Source organism: Rattus rattus, chromosome 1 (assembly GCF_011064425.1).
Source record: "Rattus rattus isolate New Zealand chromosome 1, Rrattus_CSIRO_v1, whole genome shotgun sequence".
Classification (NCBI taxonomy): Eukaryota; Metazoa; Chordata; class Mammalia; order Rodentia; family Muridae; genus Rattus; species Rattus rattus.
This window is the reverse complement of record NC_046154.1, coordinates 219,251,419-219,274,201: the sequence shown is the minus strand read 5'-3', so window position 1 is coordinate 219,274,201 and position 22,783 is coordinate 219,251,419. Positions and strand designations below refer to the sequence as shown.

Here is a 22,783-nt window from a genome sequence, read left to right as displayed (position 1 = left end):
TGTTTGTTTGTTTCCCAAGGAGAGACAAAAAGCACATGGATCCAGATGGGAGGGAATTCAGGGAGGAAAGGAAAGGAGAGGGGGAATCATAATGAGGACATATTGTATTTTTAAAAATCTACTTTCTATAATAAAATCTACTATTCCATATCTAGATTTTATATAAAAATCTATTTTCTATAATAAAAACCAACCAAGATAGATAAAGTTCTTGATGCAGATGAGCTGGATGGAGAGGATAAGACTAGTATCTTAGATCTGCAAAGCACCGGGGTGATTTCCCTGTGTCTTCATGAGTTTCATCTACTGACATCCGTAATTCCCTTTAAGTTTTAGCTACTCTACCATGGTCATATATAATTTTTCCAGAGATCACTCCTGTGCTAAGTTCAGGGGCAGGCCTTCCCAGGAAATTCAGGAAGCCCTCTGCTCTCAGATAACATGTTATCACATTTTAAGACACATTGAGGGAATCAGTTTTCATTAAGTACCTAATGTATTCAAGAGAAAATAACAGAGTGTATTAGGACTATCTGCATATTGTTACATAATTGAAAAAGTATAGTGCAAGGATTTACTGCACTAGGCTGTCAAATAGACAATGTGACTCAGATATAGCCATTACTTTCTGTACCAGGCACTGTGCAAGGTAGCAGAGACAGGGCACAAATAAGAAGAAATGCCTAACGGTAAGAACTCTCAAACATTTTTCTAAGAGTCCCAATTCTTAGTCTCTCTACAAATTGGGTATCCAAATTAGTCACAGGAGAAGTGTGTTAAATTTCTAAATATGCTGCCAGGCAATGGTAGCACTGGGAAGACTGAGGCAGGTGGATCTCTGTCAGTTCGAGCATGACAGCCAGGGCTCTACTGAGAAACCCACTAACTGAGACTCATTTACCATAGTTTACTTTGAGAGATTCAAAGCCAGGTAGGTCCTTGCCTGGATCTCGCTCATTTTTGGCATGCATATTACCTGAAGTAGCCTTTACATCGGTCTCTGTCTCAGTCGCACTGGAAAAGGTGCCAGTGTTCTACAGCATGCAACGCTTTGTGAACAACATTTATAACTATGGCTAACCTGCAAAATCATGCCCTGAGCTTGACCTATGACCTACAGTGACACAGCGCCGCAGCACCATCATGGCCTCCTCCCTCATCTTCTGTGTCCATGATGTAGAAACTTGCTACTGTGCTGATTTCTCCCTCATCAGTCACCTCAGTACATTACTAGCTTGCTGCGTAATAACATCAATAAAGACATTAATTCCAACTTGATGACAGTCTGTTTCTCCTTTCCATGAAACTACGGCACTGTCTGCACTCACCTTTTTGCCCAAAATTTCATAGGATGGCCAGATATGATATGATAACAGGAAACTGTTACAATTACAAGGTAGAACCAAGAATAATGGAATCTCGTATTGAAACGCAGTTCTCAAGTATTGCTTTCCAGTCTGTCTGAGTCTCCTCTGCACTCCGCATTCCAGCTCAAAATTCCTCTGCCAAACTTGATTATTAGTTCAAATATTGCTTAAACAAAGAAAAACCAGTCATTGCTCCTAAACCCCATCTCAATCATCAATACAATCCAGTCTTATCTAAGAAAGCTGTCTACTTAATCGTTCAATTGCTCTGGCCAAATCGTCTGACAGTCTTGACTCTTTTTTCCCCATAGACTGCTTATGCAAACCACTGGTAAATCCTGTCGGCTTGACATCTAACCCATCTGAAATATTTTCCTGTCTTATCCCTGTTAGCCTCTGAGCCCATGACTACATCTCCAACTCTAAGAACTTTAAGATACTTACTGGCTAAGATGACTGCTCTTTCCATTAGGGTTTCGGGTTTTAGAAGGCAGGGATCATAATTGTTTTGTGCTTTGCTGCATTTCTAGCAAACGAGCTGCCATATAAAAATTATCCAACAAACACTGACTCTGCCACTTTCCATGATGAAGTTTTTGATATTATAATTTATTTACAATACATCTCTCTTCCTTACTCTTCCTCCAAACCCTCCCAAATACCTCTCTCCAGTCTTTCTTCAAATCTGTGGCCTTTTTTGTCCATTGGAGGAACCAGTTTTTTATTATAAAGTTTTCAACAGTATTCTTAGATATGGGAATATCACTAAAGAGTATTTATGAATATTTGTTTCTTCACGTATAAGATGAAACAAATTAGACAGTGTATAAATTCCCTACCCATGCAAAAAATATCTACAACTGTGTGTACATGCAGAGCTGACTTAAATTCTAGAATATTCCTTTTCCACTCAATCCACGTGTGATGTCCACTTGGCTTCCTTTCATTGTTATGTCTGATAATATGCATGCCGTCCCAGTTCACAGAGCACTTTTATTATTCTTGTCTCCTTTGACGTTATATCATTTTACCTCACCGGTGAAGGTCTGTAGACTCAGAGAAGTTACGAGATTGTTTTCATGCATCTCATTTCAGTTAATTTATCCACGATGAAAAAAGCATATTATCTAATATTTGACATTTTTATAATCATGGTGTGTACCAAGAACTGACCAAAACATTATTTTAACTAATATTGATTGCTACATATGTGACTTAAGGAATTCTAACTCCATTTTTCAATCCCCATGAGGGTTTCTTAAGACACTAACCCAACGACCTTGACAAGAGCTTCTGCCAGTTTAAGCGTAGGACGGCTAACTTTCCAAGTCAGTTTGAATGGACTTGGAATCATGGACATCTGGACATGTCCATGTGGTAGTTTCCAGAAACATTTAACAAAAGAGACTTACCCTGATTATGAACAGCACTTTTTCATGGGCTGGGGTGCAAAGACTAATAAAAAGGAGAAAGCCATCTGCTAACAAGCGCTCCTGTCTCTGATTTGCTAGCTGCAGTCACAGTGGTACTAGCCACCTTGAGCGCCTATCGCTGTGTGCTCTCTGTTATTCTGGTATCTTCTCAAAATCTGAGCCCAAATACACCCTTCCTCCTTTGAGTTTTCTGTTTGGGTGTGTTATCATAGCAATGAGTCCTGAAAAGACCCATGAGACCCAAACTGCCCCCTTCTCACTGTGAGAGCACCGACTACTTCTTCTACTTGTATATTATGTTGAACAAATGACTGCCTCCAGAAATCTGCTGGAAAGCGTAGGAGTATAGCATAATTTTGAAGGTTCAACTGCAGGTTAGCATCCCCATACAGATGGGGGCTTCCACATAGTCCACCTCTAGGTGGAATGCTACAGGAATTCAGTGGCTGCTGAGAGGAGAATCAGTCTCCCCCACAGATGACCTCCACGTAGATTCTCCAATCTCAAGTGGTCAGCTCTAGACATGTACACATGTAAACAGCACTAAATTGACTTAGGGTGTATGTTACATGTGCACATATATGAACTGAATGAGAGACTCTACTGCTGTGTCTCAGGGTCCTTTCTCAGCATCTTGCTTCATGACCACAGAGCATGCATGCATATGTGTGTGTGTGTGTGTGTGTGTGTGTGTGTGTGTATACACATATATATATGTGTATGTGGAAGAAGAAGAAGAAAAGAAGGAGGAGGAGGGAAGAGGAGGAGGAGGAGGAGGAGGAGGAGGAGGAGGAGGAGGAGGAGGAGGAGGAAGAAGAAGAAGAAGAAGAAGATGATGATGATGATGATGATGATGATGATGATGATAATGATGATGATGATGATAGAAGAGATCATGAATTGGGAGAGAAGGGACAGGAGTGGTCAGCTACTGTACTCATGTGTGAAACACTCCAAAATTAAAGTTAAATAAAAATAATTCGGCTTCAAGTTAGGCAACAGGTATTTGTTATATCCTCGATTTCCAAAGACCTTTTTAATATCTATGCACTACACTGCCAAGGAATGAGGAACAATGCTCCCGTTGGGAAGCAAACCATCCTGGTTCCACGGTATAGTCAGTGGCGGCTGCCCTTGCATTGCATCCCTTAGCTCATGGGAGGAGGAGCGACCATACCAGCTCTGAGTAGTCCTAGGGGACTTGGACTTTTTTGATGGACTACGTAGAACTGCATGTTTGATGAAAGCAAACCTCCTCCTCCTGGTCTCTTCAGAATCTTACCTTTCCAGAAGAGCAGGCACAGGAGTTGATGCTTAGTTTGGTATTTGCGCTAACAAATTAAAACACGATTTCTCTCCAGCCGCCTGAGGCTTTTCAGCTTCTTCTAAAACCAGCGCAAATTCTCTCTCCATTTTCCTAGCGTTAAAGAATGTGTTATTGTTGTTGTCAGTCCTATTATCTCCTAATAGCCAGAAAGTGGTCATATATGCCTCCAGATCAGACATCAGAACAATTAGACGGATGCCTTGCTTGGAGGAAGTGGGCAAGGTAATTGGTGAACTTGGAAAGGGCTTGCAGATGCATAAATGTTTGTCCCCAGTTGGGAGTGTTGTCTCCTTCTGTGAACGCAAGCATCCTTAGATGGTGAGAGGAATTTTTCCAAGAGCAGGCTGTCCCAAAGGCCCCCTTGGGTTCATGCTGCGGGTTTCCAGGGTTTTAGATCTCCAGCTCCAAGATGAGAATACTCCTGCCTCAGGCCCCTAGCCGCCCCCCAGGGCTTCGGTGCAGCCCTGCAATACAGACAACCCATCTCCCGCCCTAGATGAGGCTCCCCCAACTGGCGGGAAACGGAGACACTGCAGTGCGACACCCTGCCGGGAGCTGAATCTGAAGCCAGAGCTAGTGAGCCACACGGGCCCTGGTGACAGCGGCCTGACCTTGGGTTTGTGAGCCCCAGAACAGGACCCTGTGGGTAATTGGTCGCCAGCGTCTTTGCGCCCCTACCTACCCGTCCAGAGTCTCCGGCCTCCGGCGACTGTCCCCACGGGTTCCGAAGCCCCAGGTGCCGCCGCGCTGGCTCCAGAAGCCAAGAGGCCGAGGGGACCGGAGCGCGCTGGCGGCTGCCGCACCACGTGTGCTAACCCGGCTGGCGCGGGCGGAGCGGGCCCGGGCTGGCTCCTCCAGCCCCAGCGCAAACCCGTTGCCACGCGCCGAGTCGCCGGCCGGCGGCCCAGTCCAACACAAGCCTCTAGGGCATTCAGGGACACTGTCTGGACAGCGCAATGGACAAGGTCTACAAAGGAAACGGTAAGATGCACGCTTTGGTGTCAATGTCTGCGGGCACCGCAACCAATGCCTTGGGTTCAGTGAGGGCAGAGAGGACTGCTGATCCCAGAACTTCCCCTTCCATTGAAGGAGGCACCCAGGGTGCCCTGGACAACCTCAAGGAGGTCATGGGAAATAGAACACAGGGGTGCTCTCCACAGGACACCAAGGCAAAAGTGGCTCTGTCTGATTGGTTATTGAAAGGATCTAACTAGAATCTGCAACAATCAGGTTGGCTAGACCAGCATGTTGGCCATCAGTTCTGCATGTCCCTTGCCTGGTATTTCTCAGAAGCCAGGCTTGGAAATGGTGCCTTTAGAAAGGGAAGGTTCAGTTAAAAGGTGTCATCAAAAGGCCTCTGGGGGATGGGTCATTCCCACGGTTGCAGTCTTCATATGTGTGTTTCCTGGGTGATTTTTTTATAAAGATTATCCGAGGTGAAAAGATGAATGGGAATTTCATTGCTGTGTTACTGAAGAGGTTGAACATGTTCTAATGGGTTGTGTCAACAGCTTACAATATATCATGGGAGTTGTAGAACCAACCAATTGAAGGAATATGGAACCTTAAATTGGTGTGGGGCGGGGGGAGACACCTAAATCTTCAAATGAAGAAGGCACTTGGGAGAGCATTTCTTTCCAAGTGCTTTATCTTCTCCAGTGCAGTGGAACCGAGCGAGAAACTCTACCGCTGTGTGTCTCAGGGTCCTTTCTCAGCATCTTGCTTCAAGACCACAGAGCATGGCAACTCAAGTCCTGAATGTCTTTTTCCAAAAAGAGCCAAACTTGAACCCAGTGCAGTTCAGAATTTGCATTTTAGATTCTGCTGTAGCAATGCCGGCTCGGTGTTTCATCAAGCATATTTGGGAAATGGTGTCTTTTCTACCTGCAAAGGAAACCCTCGGGGCAAAAAGAAACCAAGCAGGCTTTATGTGCCAAAATTTCTCCATGTGGCATTTGAGAGAATAGTACATTTGTCACTTTGAAAGCAGCGTATTACTATAAAGCATATATCCATTACTTTGACAATAGCACTGTTTAAATGAAAATCCATGTAAAGCACACTGTTTAATCTATTTTAAGTTGTATTTCATTAACTTGATGTGGACTTTATAGTTACAGTTCTTAAGGTGATATCTTAATAAAACTAAACAACCAGATATATTAAGTGTGCCACTCTGAAAACTGTTGGATTCCAATTTCTTATTTATTTATTTATTTTTGTGTGCACATGCATATGTACTTGGTTGCGTGCATCTCCTGGAACATGTGTAGAGTTCCTAGGATAACTTTCAGGAGTTGGCTCTCTTCTTCTACCTTATGAGTTTGGGGTTGAAGCTCTGTTTAATGGTCTTGGAGGTAAGCAACTTTGTCTGCTGAAACACCTCACAATCCCCAGACTTTAATTTTTGTAGATGAGCAACTGAGGCTGGCCGAAAATGTCACCAGGGATGTGAACAATTAGCTACTGGCAAATTTCAAACCACTGTGCCCTGATGTCCAGACATAGAACTTATGGATATTTCTAAGTGAGTGATTTTCTAAAGTAGAAGTGATTTTCTTAGCTACATTGTTAGAGAAGTGCGGCTCTAAAGAAACAGTGTGAGGGTAAACTCTAAGATGATGGCATGCTTATGCATCATGACTGTGTCAGTTTCACACACCTATGCACATGACAAAAGGTCAGATCTTTAGACATATTACACAATGTCAATTTCCTGATGATGTTGTGCTATAGCTCTATAATATATAGTTGCTGGGGGGAAAAAACTGGATGCAGGGCACATGGGACCTCTCTCATTTCTACTACCCATGAAATTATAATTATTTCACAATTAATGCCTTTCTTTAAGGTCATTTTACAAGTATAACAAAGTCCAAAAATTGCCTGTTTTTTAAAAATAAATCCAAGCATCCACAAAATGTTAACTTAAGATGTGTGTGTATTCTAAGACATTTAATACACACTTAAAATATTTGTTATATAAACTAAGACTTGTATACTTCTTTACTGGTGTTTTCAAAGACCAACTTTTGTATACAAGCTGCTGTATTATAGAATACACCTTCTTAGGTACAGTACTCGTGCAGGATACCAACACAGCATAATTCAACAGTATTTTAGCAGTTTAATCAGTGGTTTGGGGGAATTTTTCCTTAATCTTGGGAAAATGGGAAAATAATCTCAGAAATGCTTCCTGTGTTAAATTAGCAGCCTGGATGGTTTCCTTCCCTAGTATATTTTTTCCTGATTGAAAATACTAAGGTCCTGCATCTGTGTAGAAGTTTGTGCTTTCTTCCTCCCAGCCCCATGCTCCCAGAAATAAGGCTCAGACTGAAAATATAATTACAAATACCTTGGCCACGTAAATAGGCTCCTCTCTGACTAGATCATAATTTAATATAACTCATTTATTTTAATCTACATTCTGCCACATGGCTAGTTACCTGTGCTCAGATACCATAGGCCCACCTTTTCACATCTTTCCTGGGTGATTCTTGAGTCTATCCCAGAATTCTTTCTGCTTTCTGGGATGTTCCACCTTTTATTATTCCCTTTCCTGTATGACATAGCTTTTTGTTTTGCTTTGGTTTTTTGTTTCTATCCTGACATATAAGACATCCATACGGACACAAGATATTCTCTCTATGAGCCTATAATTTTCCTTTCATCTTAACAGAGGATTTTCTGTGCTTCAGGTACCCGAATGCACAGTCACCTCCTTACGGAACTGATAGGATGGGTCGTATTTTCTACAGAAAGAAATTGTACTCATAAATGCTTCTCTCTTTACAAAAAAAAATCAGGAATATAAATCTAATTTGGATCCTTTTAAGGAGTCTCTACTTTGAAGGTTGACAACCAGTGGAAGAAGCCCCACAGAATGCTAATATAATTTTAAAGCAGTCCTATAGACTAAGTTCTTAGCCATTCTAGACAAGTCTCCATTATAGGCTTTCTACATAGGGAATACAGGGCTGTGAGAATGTCAGTTTTACTGGTGTTCTTTATAATTTCCATGATTGCTGAATATAAGCTACTGTATTTACTTAATATTAGTTAAATATGCTATGTTTTAATAGATTTTACATATGTACTGAAATACATAAAATGTCAGGTTTATATGTTATAACTGTAGGAAATGCATATATAACTTTTAAAGAGTCATCTGGGGATCACCTAAAATCATCTGTGTACCCCCAGTTGTGCAATTGCTGCACTGGGAGAAAACACATGGTTTGAGGCATGCTTTAAGGAGTGATGAGAGAGACAGAAACCTAGTTACACATGACAGGAGAACTTATTGATACTAAGCCACACAGACTCCTAATCACTTCTCAACCCATCTTGCAAACAGCTTGATTCTGTGCTAGGACAGCCCTTTCCAGCAATAGAAAAAAGTGAGGATCTTTATAGTAAAATTAGCTCAGAGCTCACACAGTCACAGTATAGCTACTGGCACCCAGCCAGAAGTTCCCAGTAAGATTATCATGTGAATCTTTCCAGATTCCTCGCTGAAGTACACGCATCCCGCATGTCCCAAGATGACTGTCTATGGGCCAGCTTCGTTTCCCAAATGTATTTACTTCATTTAAAAATCAGGAAGACATCCACGTGTAAAAGGTTGAAGTTAAAAATCTTTTAAAAATCAAGAGAATTTGCTTTCAGAAATCAAATTTTCTAGCTTCATCAGGCCTGGCATGTTCTAGTGAGGGCACAGGCTTTTCTACAGATGGTATCCACTGTTTTTCTGCTGATGGTGCACTGACCACCAGCTCACATGTATCAACTGCCTGGAACAAAGTGTCTAATCTTTGTGATTTATGCCCTAAATCACCTTCCAGATGTGCTGCTAATCCCACTCCATCTGTAGATACAGGAATAAAAATAGAGTGAGTTACTTATGGCCCAGACTCTCCTTTGAAGAAAAGCCGATATCTAAGCATCAACGTTTTCTTTACTAAGTGTTCAGAATGCACTGCGTAAATTGTCACTTCAAATATTAAATATTTAAATGTAAATTAAAATGTAAATAAAATCAAATATGTGAAATATTTAAAGATTATTAAAATAAAAATGTAAATAAAATTAAATATATAAAATATTTAAATATTACTAAAATAAAAAGATTTAAGTCTCTATAGTTTTAGAAGCTCTTCCTTCTGTAGTTTTTGAAACAGAAAAATTAGATGTTTCCTTTCTACATCTGTTTTTTTTTTTTTTTTTTTTTTTTTCTTTGTTTGTTTTTTTGAGTGTGCATGGGGTTGTCTTTTCTCTTCTTCAGGGTTCTTTAAATGTCACAGTGGTGCCATGGTTCTATTCTATTGGTAAAGATGTCACTATAAGGCCTGGCCATGTTATTTGGTTGTCAGATGAACTAAGTGCTTTCATGGTAGCATCCAGTCTAAGTCTTACTTCCCACTTACAAGCTTTGTTCTGCAGTTTTTTATTTTTGAAAATACTTTTGTTTCTTTCAAATATAATTGAAATGAACAGGGTTTGTTTTTGTTTCTTAATATTTCTGCAAGACGGACTTAAAATTCATTTCTAATATCCTTGACACTCTAAAATTAAGTGTTACTGTATCACATGTTTCTGAAATCAAAACTCTGGATTTTTAAATTATCAACAGTTATATTAGCAGTTATAACTTTCATTATCATAATGTTTAGCTCAGATATTTAACCAGCTAAACATTGTTATTGATTGTAAAATTGGTAGTAGAATGAAATAGATAACGTAAAATAATAACATCTTGAATGGTCCTCTAAGCTGAAATAAAGAAAAAATAATAATAAGCTATTTCTCAAAAAATATAAATATATAAAATATGATTTCAATCTCAAAAGAGAACATTCTATCTTATTCCCCAAAGAAAATGGTGAACCTTTGATGACCCAACCAAAGACAGTTTCTTGAGTTAAAACCATAAAAATCATGTTAGGTTCAATCTACTAACAGTGCATTTTCTTTCCCTAAGGCAAAGTGACATAATTTTGTGGTATGAATGAAGAGTCGAGTAGAGGGGAATATTAACCAGTCATCTCCCTACTTTCTTGGTTTAACTTGTGCCCAGGGAAACCCAATTTGTAATTTCATCAATTTCACACCATTAATACACATTAAACTAACTTAAAAGGTACAGGATAATGGTCTGAGTGTGTAGGTGCTATTAAACCTAATGACACTTTAATGTATTTATTAAAATGATGCATGCCTTTGAAAGGGCCATTATGTTTCCACAAGATGGCAAGGGGTAGACTTGTAAACTTTATATCATCTAGATGAACATCTTTCCATATTCATTTGGTTCTTGGCATATTGAAAAGAAAGGTGGCTACTATAAAATTATTTCTTTTTGTAATTATTTCTTTTATATTTTGAGATTACAATATAATTACATCATTTGTCTTTCCATTTTTCCCCCAAGCAATGCTGTGTGACCCTTCTTGTTCTCTTTCAAATTCATGGCTGCCTTTCTCACTAGTCGTTGTTACATACATATATGTATGTACATATATGTACTCTTAAATACATAAATACAACCTTCTCAGTCTGTATAATTTTACTTTATATATGTTTCAAGATGGATCATTCATTATTGGGTAATCAAATAGTGTGCTCTTCCCCAGGAAGAGCTTTCTGCCTTCCTTAGTTGCCTATAGTTCTTCATGTTACGTTGAAGATTAGCATGTTTATTGTTGCTGTCTTGGTTCAGCTCAAGATTGGGCAGACACATTGGTGAGACTTTACAGGTGTAGTTTCTAACATTCCTAAGAGACACAAACTCACATCAAACTCTCTGGTACTCTGGCTGTTATACTCTTCCCACACCTCCTCTGTAATGGTTCCTGAAATTCTCTCATCTAGGCTAACAATGCTCCCTCTAAAAGCTAAAGACCACATAACAAAAACTGTAGTACCAAGCATGAGAAGTCCTCTTTTGAATTGTTGATCAGGATGGTTCAAGAAAGCCTGCAAAACATTTTAAGTGTTGCTATTGCCCTTGGTTTTCTCACCCCTCTGGGGCAGGCAAGATAAGTTCCTATTATAAAGACACCATGTATTTCAGGTACAGGACCCAAAGGTCCTTGAGCTGAAACTAACTTCATACCCCTACCTGAGAAATTGCTTTCATGGTACCAGAAAGCATCAGGTAAGCTTCCAAAGTAGGGAAGCAACCAACTCTTCTGCACATCTATGATGCTTATGAACCACAACAACCACCATCATGGTATATGATAACCTGAAGACAGTATACAATAGTGACACACATATCCTGGAAGTAACCAACGACTCTCTAATTGGACTTAGAACTCAACAAGAAGACCACCACTCCTGGTGCTGGTAAACCTAGCAAAGTTAATAAAGTCCTGGATCTTTGTGGAGTACCCACAAATGTTACTTTACTAAACCAACACAATCTTTTACTACATTCTAAATATTTGTCCTTATACCCACAGATAACTGTAGTCCCCAGTCCACATTAAAGAACTACTCTTTGCAACAGATGGAGCCTATTACAGAAAACCATAACCAATCAAAATGCAGAGTCTAGTCCGAACTCATATATCCACAAAACAGCTCATGCCTGTCTATTATTTTAATTACTGAAAATATTTCTATCACACAATACATTCTGATCATGGCTTCTTTCTACCACTCATCCCAGGTCATTCCTATCTCCTCAGCCATCCAAATCCTTTGTTTAATGGGTTTTGTTTTGTGTTTGTGTGTGTTTCTTGTGCTTTTTTGTTGTTGGTTTTTGTTTGTTATTCTGGTTTCTTTCTCTATTTTTATTTGCCTGTTTTGGTTCTAGTAGCTCTTGTAGAGTCTTGAGTGTTCTATCCATGGTGCTGAATTGCTCTCTTTGGTTGAGACGCCTCCCCAAACCTCACTACAAAAGTAAACAATGAAGAAGAGAAGATTGGTGTTTCTCTTGGTCAACAACTTAAAAAAAAAATGAATATACGACCAGGAGATGGTGTTGCATATATAGGTAGACTGAATTCTGAGTTTGAGGACAACCTGGTCTACAAAGTGTGTTCCAGGACCATGAGAGCTACACATCTAGAACAAAGCAAAAGCCATGATTGGAATTTAGAAATTCACATATTGTACAATTTTGAACTTAGCGTAGAAGATGACATGAAAACATTGTTAATTTGTGTATTTGAGAAATTTGAAATGGGGAAGAGAAAGCATCAGTTTTTAGCCTAATGTTCCAACTTGGTATTTTCATCTTTTCACTCTTACTATTCCTTCATTTATAAAACTGTAATATGATAGTAATAGTAATAAGCACTGACTTCTTTTCATTTACCAGAAACTTTTCAGTTTCTGAGAGGCCAATACTTTCAGCATTCTTCATGTAATTTCAGGGAAGGCAAAGTCAAACGTTTTCTAACAGTGAACCATCACTTGCATTCATCTTTATATACCTATGAAACACTTATGATCAATTTCAGGTTAATTCAGTGAGACACATATCTCTGAAGATTACAAATGATTTTAACATATGGTGCTTGCAACAAAGACGCCAAAAGTTAATAATTGCTGTACATATGTTAAAAATAAAATAATAGTATAAAATAGTACATATCACTAAACCAGGGAGGAACTGAGTCAGCTTGGTATTTTCACTATTATCTTATTATTTCCATCCCCTAACTCAGTTATTAACACACAGTAATTATGATCTATTAGTTGCATGAATTAGAATCTGAATGAAAGAATACATACAGAACTAAAAGAGTTGGTGGCACTGATCACGTGGCATGAGCTCACAAGTATCAATTAGCAAGTTAGAGACTTGATATCTGTTATTCCCAGTGTATTAAAATATTTAGAGCAAAGTAAGTGTGTATTAGTGTATATTAAATGATACATGGTGTGCTTTCTCTAAACTATGCAATTAATATTTATATAACTATTGTCTTTTTTCTTCGAATGAGGGAAGTTAAGTGACTTATTTAAATAACCAAGCAAGTAAATAAGAATTAAAAGTTTTTAAATGCCTAACTTTGAGCTTTTAAACAACTATTATCCCCAAAATCTCAGCTAAGTTTAACATGTAAGTGCCTTCTTAATTTTAATACCATCATCTAAATTAAAGCTTGTCAAAATCTATTTCTTGTGATTAGTTTATAGCCAGTTTCTTTTGCATAAATACATTCTCTTTCCTAGACATCTGGAGTTACATGGAAAATAGAGAAACAAAATGGCATTATGGGAAATGAGTAATACTCAGTACTCTCCGTTAACAATGTTTACTGATACTCCACTGCAGGAATAATTCTCCACTAATGTAGTTCCTCCTGTAGTAAAGTAGCTATAGCAAGATGTCCAGTCACAAACTGAGGAAAAGTTTCTGCAAATGAAAATATTTTCTACTTTCCAACAAGACCTGTATCAAACAATTGAACATGTTGACCAATTCTGACTTACACATTAAATTCATTTATATAAATATCATTAAAAGATCTACAATTTTTTTATTTTCTGAATATGACTGATATTTTGTCTATATGTTATATTTTTTTTGGTCAAAAACTTATAAATTTAACATCCCTCTTGAGCTTGCCCTGTTGATCACTAAAATGTGCCGAGAAAACTCACCAATCACCTTAAACTAAAAAAATAATAGTTTTTGTCATGAAGGAGTACTGGAATAAAGGAATCTGTAAAGAAATTACATGCTTACCATTCATAAATTAGCTCTCTGACATCCAGTTAAGGAAATCAAAACTGAAAAAAATTAACTTTAGAAAATACTGATAAAAAAAACTACATTTTTCTCATTGCAAAAGGCAAAAGACAATCTGGTTTTCTTTGGTGAAATGAGTATGACCTATGTATTAGATGACGTGGCTGATATATTATTCATGTGCTTATTTATGCTGTGTGTGAATAAATATCCACAGATATTTATAATAGATAGATGGGCAGACAAATAGAGATAAATAGATAGATGATGATGGTGGTGGTGGTGGTGGTGGAGGTGGTGGTAATAGCTCCATTATTTGCTCTAAAAGGCTTTATATGTGTGGTTGTCCAATTATCATATGTAAGGAGAGGATAATGAACACTAGTCATATGAACACTAAGAAAGGGGAACTAAGAAAAGCACTTCAAACCCTAAAAATTTGAAGTAAGAAAACTTTGCTTAATGTTTCATGCTAACACAAAAGTAACGTGGCTATCTGTTTTGGGTTGGTTAACATTTTTTTTATTTCATGGTGTTAACTTTTTCATAGCATTTTTTATCATGTGCTTTTATCTCTATTTCACTGCTCTTAGGAACTGATTTCCTCATAGCTCTTACACATGTCACAGACAAATTTTGCACACCAGAGAGAAGAAGAGGGTAAAAAACATTTTCAAAAATCTGTCCTTGGCTTTCTTAATGCACATGTTAAGTAAGCAAGAATGTGACGTTTATAACATATGCCTCATATATAAATGAGCCCAATAGCAATGTGATGACAAATTTCTAACTGAATTTACACCCATCGTGTGACTGGTTTTGCTGGAGTGCAAGGGAGCACTCAGCCCCTTGGCCTTACTCACCCTGTTGGCGTACTTCAGCTGGAAGCTTTGTCAGAGAGCATCAGTGTGCCCGGGGCACGCAGAAATGCAAACTGCAAATTTAGCATTAGTATTCCACTTGAACAAAGAGGTACCAGAAGGTACCATAAATCAATACAGATTTCTCTGGTTTCCAGTTAGGGGGGAGACAGAGCAACCCAACTCTTGAATTCTTTACAACAAGTCTCCATCCCTTGCCCCAGAACTAAAACTTTTTTTGTGTGTGAGAGGATCTCACTATGTAGTCTCAGCTGGCCTAGAACATTACGATGTAGAACCTGCTAGCCTTGAACTGCCAGAGATCCACCTGCCCGCGCCTTCCAAGTACTAAAGTTGAAGTCATTCACTACCAGTCCTGGCAGATAAAATAGTAATTTTTTATATAACTTCTCTTTCTTAATAAGTAAGTTTGCTTATGATCATGAGTAAGAAATATTTGTTTTGATAGGGGTTATTATCTATCAAAGATTTGTCATAGTGTCATAAGAAGTTTAAATAAAATAATTGAACTGGGCATTGTTTTGGGAAATGTTGCTGGTTTTTCAAAGTTTACTTTTGAAGTTAGGAGTCTGTAGAAAATTTAAAATTTCAAGTGAGCAATTAAACAATGAAGAACTTACACTGCCTGACCTTTTCTCAAAAAAAAAATTTACAAATGATGGAGCTTATAATTTATTTTAAAATTTCATTAGGGTGGAAAGAAGCTTTGCTTCCATCAAACCACACAAAACCACCTTCTGTCATCTTTACTCTGACTGTCTTGGAGCTGCCTGACAGGAAAGAACTGCATGTAGTTATTCCCACATGCAGCAGCTGGGGACTGAGCTTCAGTCAGTGTCTCTCCTGAGTTTATTCCAGATCATATGGTTTTGTATTGCAAGCACTGAAATAGAAAGTAACTGAGAACTAATTATCAGTTTAAAATCAATTCTCGTAAATAAAAGTTATCTGTCTTGAGCATGTCAAATACAGAGGTGAACTCTAGCAGCAAACCACTGAACTGAGAACAGGATCCCCGTTGGAGGAATTAGAGAAAGGATTGAAAGAGCTGAAGGGGTTGCAACCGCATAAGAACAACAATGCCAACCAACCAGAGCTTCCAGGGACTAAACCACTACCCAAAGACTATACATGGACTGTCCCATGGCTCCAGCTGCATATGTAGCAGGGGATGGCCTTGTTGGGCACCAATGGAAAGAGAAGCCCTTGATCCTGCCATGGCTGGATTCCCAGTATAACAGAATGTCTGGGGGGTAGGAGTAGGGGTGGCTGGGGAGGGGAACACCCTTATAGAAGAAGGGGAGGGGAATGGGATAGGGGGTTTATGTCTGGGAAACCAGGAAAGGGAATAACATTTAACATGTAAATTTAAAAAATCCAATAAAAAAAGAAAAAATTATCTGACTTGATATTGTACAAACTAGATATTTCTGCAGCATCTGAAAGTTTATACATGTTTTCCTAGTTTGGATTTAGCATAATTTAGAATTCATTTCTGTTCTAACTGGAACTTCTGTACCATATTTTATTTTTACTTAATTATCTAGGGTTTATACTTTGAAAAATACTTGATGTAGATATAATAATATACTTTAGAACCTATTGGAGATTCCCAAAGACAAAACTGGATTTAAATATATTTATAGGTTCCAGTGCTACTTAGCATCAGGGAGACCCAAGGTTAAGCCTCAACAAAGAGGAAAAGCTTTTGACCAATGAATGGCTTCAGGCAACAGTGCAGTAAGGTTTATGTTTTCAACACAAACACTCAGAAGTTGATTCTGACGTGATGGCGATGACTATTACTGAATTGTGACATGAATGAATGTTATAAATTATGACAATGGAGAGTCACTGAATTTTCCCTTTGCTCCATTCCTCATATCCATCTGGAACCACAAACCTCAGGAGTCACAAGAACATAATGACAAACAATTGGAGAAAAGTGTGTCTGCCGTGGCAAACAACTAGGAACTGTGCATGAGAATCAGTCAGAGTCACACAGTAGATCCACATCATTCTAGTCTTTAGCCAGGGCATAAGCCGCTGCCTACAGAACTGTCTTTCTCCACAACCTTAGAACTCCTTCGGAACTTTTCTTTTCCTGTACCTAAATCAGGTACAGATAATATGGGTACATCTTTATGGAAAAACAAGTAAATGCCATTTCAAGATTAAGATACCATTCTTGTTATATGGTATGGTGAATAAAATATGTCGGGGTATAAATTTATTTGTCCTCAATAATGTGACACAAGATGTTCTACCTAAGTGTTAATGTATTTGGAGTCAGGTCTTAAAAAGCAATTTTTCTACCTTTTTTTTTAAAGGTTTAAGGAGTGTTAAATACTATTTCTCTAGATCTAAATATTCTGTAACTAAATATAACAAAAGATTCGAGTTATCATACTCCTCCTGTCGCTGAGGCCCATCTCAGTCCATAACTTGGAAGTCATCACGTGGAAGTCAGTTTGAATACACAGGGGGAACGATGAGGTTGAACTGTGGCTTCAGTATTACAAAGAGAATCTAAAAGATGATGCCATTTTAAGTTCTCATTTCAAGATAGTCTTAACAATTGTTCTTTATCTTATTAGTTTTAACATTAAAACATCTGCTACCTTTAACAAGGATAACGTTTATGTCCTGTACTTATATTGATTATTTGCTTATTTGTGTTTTCACGGGTGATGATGCTTGTGTAGAACTCACAGGACCTACAGGCTCTAGCCCTCTTTCTGATATGTGGGTTCAGGGGTAGAACTCAGGTTGTCAGTCTTGGCAGCAAGAGCCTTTGCCTACTGAGCCATCTCCCCAGCCAGATTTCTTGTTTTTGAAATGCAGATTATCTCAAAGTTCTGCTGGAACATAATGTGTATTTCTTTGTAACTGTTTTCAAAATAATGAATGGAATTTAAAGCTATTGAGATCATGCAGAAAATGTAATTTTTTTCTACAACATATACTATAAGACGTAAATGTTTTTAATAGATGACCACTTCCAAAGTTATCCTCTAAATGCCAGGTTTACATGTTCCTAATTTCATAAGCAATCCATTCCCTCTCAAGTGCTATGACCACTGTGCAGTTTAATAAGAAAATGCCTACATCAATTTTATTCATCATGAAACTCTTACACATCAGTGAAACTGGGAATCTCCGCATAAAAATATTGTATTATTGAATTTGGAATTACACAGATAGTTTTAATACTGGGACATAAGATTACAGGTTGCCCAACTACAGTTTATTAAATGCACAACAAACTTAAAATTATTTGATTTTGTTGCAGTCTTTCCAACGATGACAGTCTACGTCATGAGCATTGTATAACTCTGGAAAGAATGTTTCTTAAGATGATAAATATGAGTCTAAAGTACATGTGGAAGTGGGAAGGAGAAGGTTATTTCAATAGCGAGGTTTATTGGCTTCATTACTAAGGTCTTATTCATAATCCAAATTGTACACATCATGGAAAAACACAATTTAATGGAAAAATATTTGTCACCTTATTTTTAAATTGCATGCTGTGCTTTTATATCCACCTTACTGGTTTTAGTATAAATGTTCTTCAAATGGGGCTAAAGCAATAATCACTTTTAGTTTTTGTAGAGGAAAAGGCTACACTCCTCATTTTTGTAAGTGAATATTAATAAAGTAGCTGCGACATTTCCTGTGCATATCGACTAAGTTATAGCCCTGAATCAGCTACACGTTCTTGCAAGAATCATAAATCCTGTTCACTCAAAGACCGTAAGTGCTGTAAACCCTCCTGAAGTTGACTAGATTTCAAATTTATTTCCTATTTTTACATTTTAAAAGTTTATGAAACACATAGAGCAAGCCTATTTTGAAAGCTCTCAAAGGCAACTCTCACTCAAGTTATTGGGGGGTTGGGGGAGTGCTGTTGGCCTAATTCACAGGGTGAAAGCTTAAACTCTAGTGGATCTTAGGACCCTCTGAAGCATTCTTGTAAGACCTTGCGAAGGAAGGCCTTCTGCTGTCCTCAGCGAGCATCAGTCCCCCTCACTGAAAAAGCACCTTTGAGGTAGAGGCTGCGTATCCTGCTCATAACACATATCTGAACGAGTGCCCGTGTGCATACATTCCTTCTATTTCTAATGTCATGCATGAATAATGAACAAGAAGCTTATGAAATATGCACTCGATAGCCTTCCTCTGTTTTTACATTTTACCACTCTCATAAAAGAGGAAACAAATGTTGCTAATATAACAATCCCAGATTTAATATGATTTAACATAGTTTCCTCCATACAAATTTAGTTCACTGTGCCAAAAAAGAATTAATCTGAAGAAAGAAAACCAGGATCACACATTGAGGTGAGGTTTTCATACCTCCTTGCCCTACAATAAATTGGGGAGAACAAATAATTTTCACTAGAAAATAGTCTAAGAGATGGTGTTAATCTTTTATAGAGAATATGCCAATTTTTGCCCTTAGAATACAAAGAGGAGAAATTTTATGCTAAAGTTCCCTCCTCTCCCTTACTCATCTTCTCTTTTCCATTTTTCTTCTCTTTCTTCCTCCCTGTCCTTTCAAATTATATATTATGCATGAAAAGGACAGAGAGAGGAGAGGTAGGGAAAGAGAGAACAAGAGTAACAGAACGGAAGGAATAAGGGTGTTGGTGAAAATGTACTCTGGAAGAGTTGAAACAAATGTTCAATCTTCACTTAAACATGTTGTACTTAAATGATGAAGAAAGCTGTGTTATGGAAATGATATGTCCTTTAGACTTCATCCAGCAGTATTCACAATATCAAAAAATAATTTTAAATCCTTATGGGGAAACATCATCCTAAGAGGTGAGCTAGTATGCATAGGACATTTAAACTAAGATAATATTAAGGATGTAGTCTTGTGGGAATTTAAAAAATAAATAGTGGAGTCTTATCTTCAATATTTTTTCTTCAGGTAGAACTTAACCTGTTTGACATATGCTTTTGATGCTGTTATTCACAAGTTCTTATACACAAGTGTTGGCCATAGCTTATAACAGAACAATAAAAGAGAGGACTAGTCTCTACATAATAAAATGAATATACTTGTGTTCTGCTCATACTTTTATTACTATTACTAATATTTTCTGTGTTTTGCTTAAGCTTGGTCTTTCCTTTTAAATTTATAATAATTGCCATGGTGATGATAAGTGTCCAACATTTACTAAGGACTACACACACACACACACACACACACACACACGAACTTCACAGTTTAAATTCATAGCTAGGAAAGGAAAAGCGTCAGACACTACTTGCACAGTCAATTGTCATAAAACAACAGAGATTTCTTTAAGCTAACAAATAAATGTCTAAATAGAAACTCTGAAGTCAAGTTGATGCATTCTTCAATGTTTTAAGTAATGCCTGCTGGCTGCTTAGCATTTTCCTTGAACAAATAGGAGGAGAAAGCTCTAGAGAAAAGAGGGCCAATTAAAACTAGCTTCTGCTGGGATGTACGTCTCTACATTTCTCAACTACAGCCCGGATATTAAAACATATAGTGTTTGTATAAAACTGACATAATATTAAATCGGAAATAATAAGATGCTTTCCTGCTGAAATCCGGTGTTTTGGTAGACATGACACCCTATAAATGCAATCTATTCAGTCAGATTTTATAGTTTTTTTTATGCCAAAGGCAATAAATATTTCCAGTTACACAGATCAGTTGCTTTATAGAACTAAATACATCAGGGAAACAACTCTGAATTTCTACTTCTAGTAACATTTTTGTTCTGTTTCAGAACAGAAATCATGAAAAAACAATGAAAGCATAGTTAAAACATCTTATAAAAGACACATAGTGTTAATGTGTGGATATATTTTAGTCTATTTGTACCTAGTATTTACTATAGTTGAATTAAATACATATATTTACTATTATTTCCACAATATCATAACAAAAGTTAAGAGAAATTCAAATAAAGTTCTGAGATTAGGTTACAAGCCCAAATGTTTTCACTATTGATCTTCTGTTGGACTCTAGGCTTGAAAATAAAATATTTACCGTCTCAGCATGGCCTTGCCTCAGTCTGAACTGCATTCATGCATTCATCCTGTAGTCTTCTAAAACACATTCATATTTGGCAGAAATGGCCTGAAAGAAAAGGATACTGGTTTGCTATTTTTAAATTATACCATGAAAATTAGGGTTTTTGCTTTTGCTTCTCTTGTTATAAAATTATAGGTTGACACTCTCCTCAAAATCAGACCTTACCCTCTATTTTCCTAGTGTGTTTACATACAGACAAAATTGGTCGAATTACATTATTCTGGGTTTAGGTTTTAGAGAAATCATGAAAGAACAATGAAAGTATAGTTAAAACATCTTACAAAAGTCCTTAAATGGCCCATTAAGTTCATCATAGTCATTTTTCTTTTAAAATTAGGGAAGATCACTTTTCTTTGGTACTAGATAATATTGGTATATATTCCTAGAACCCTAATATTGAAGTCAGGTCTCTAAAGGCTTGAAACACATGAGGTGGGACAGGTCATAACTTACACAATTCCTTACCAGCGTAAGCTGGAAAGCCCCCACTACAAAGATCTCTGGCTTTCTGTTTTCAATTCTACTCCCTCTCCATCTCTCTCCCCACCTTCTTCCAACTTCAAGTATTTAATGTCTTCCTCCTCTTCCTCTTCCTCATCCTGATCCCTTTTTACAACCTGGACCACTTTTTCATCCTCCTCATCCCAGTCCTTCTCCTTCCTTCTTTCTTGGCAAAATTCTGCTGCCTTGCCAAAAAGCCCATCAGCCTCCATGAAATCAAAGGCCTATGGAATCTGGCCAGGTCTCACTCAGAGTCACCTGGCAATCAGGAAAGCTCCCAGAAGGAACTTGAATTTTGGCATTCAAAGTATATAAAAGGAAGTTTATTTTTACCAGAGTCATCATTTTCTACAAACAATTTCAACACATGGAGCCTCCTTTTCCTTATCAGTAGCTTTACCTCAACCAACCCTTAAGTGTTAGATGGGTAAACATTTGTTTAGCCCTAGTGGAATTTGTTTATGAACAAATGACAGCTTTAATATCAGTACTTAGAATAATGACTCTTTAAGGCTTTTATTAAAGAAAATAACCAAGGTTGAGGAAGTTTGTATGAACTTAATATGAATGAATTACAGTCATTCCTCAGTGCTATCTGGGTAACTGGCTGTTTGGTTTAAAACATTAAGAGGTCTAAAATCCTTGAAGTATAAGAGAGTTCAAACAGCATGCGACATCTTCACAGCCCCTGTGGCATGAAATAATTGATTTTATACTAAAGTTGTACACCAAGTACAGGAAAAATCTGCCCACCCTAGGCTCTGCTATATTGCCATTTCCTTTGCCCTGTACTGCATGAATCAACTGACTCTGCCGTTCACAAAATATACAAGCAAAGTGAGTAAAGGCCATACTATTCCGCATTAATACTATTATTTTTTAACTGTTTTATATAACAGGAAATAGATGGACTAAAATGCTTTGTTTGGGCTTATGTTAGGGGAACAAAGAAAGAAGCACAAAGTTTGTTTTGAGATTTTGTTCATTCACCATATTTTATGGAGGTAGAGAGCTTTGTAGTATTGCTTAAGATGCGAATTCTCGAATTTTCTTCTATTGCTTCCAAGTTGATGGTAGTGACATATTCTTTGTACTTTATTTAGGGAGTGTGAGTCACTGTAAATCATTTTCAGTAAACCGAAATATCCAAGATAGTCCAGGGAACTACATCTCTTTGGTTTTTGATGTATGTGACAATTGACTTGATATGAAAGTTGAGATTCTCCTACACAACCCAATCCCAGAGAAAATAAGGTATTTAACATTAAATGGGATGACAAGCTAAAACCCACTGAGGCTGAGAAGGCATGGCAGGAGAGAAACAATACCTTGTGGTCTATTGAATTTCCCAAAGGCCGTAAACACAAGTATGCTATGTCTATAAAATTATCGAATTAGTTAACTTGGCCCTGGTGTTAAAGACAATGCTGTATTTCAAATGTCTGATTTTTAGACTTTGAATAAAGCTTTGGCCCTCCATTGAGAGGAGTCT

At 37.7% G+C, this 22,783-nt stretch overlaps 1 protein-coding gene across 4 annotated transcripts in view; it reads right to left on the bottom strand.

Moving 5' to 3' along the window:
- The window catches only part of LOC116911200 (protein SMG5-like), a 117,825-nt gene that overhangs the window by 82,353 nt on the left and 12,689 nt on the right, over window positions 1–22,783 (bottom strand). For all 4 annotated transcript variants that reach the window (XM_032915085.1, XM_032915092.1, XM_032915112.1 and 1 more), the window contains exon 2: window positions 20,746–20,835. The gene's annotated coding sequence lies outside the window, so the exon portion shown is untranslated. The remainder of the gene's footprint in view (window positions 1–20,745; window positions 20,836–22,783) is intronic.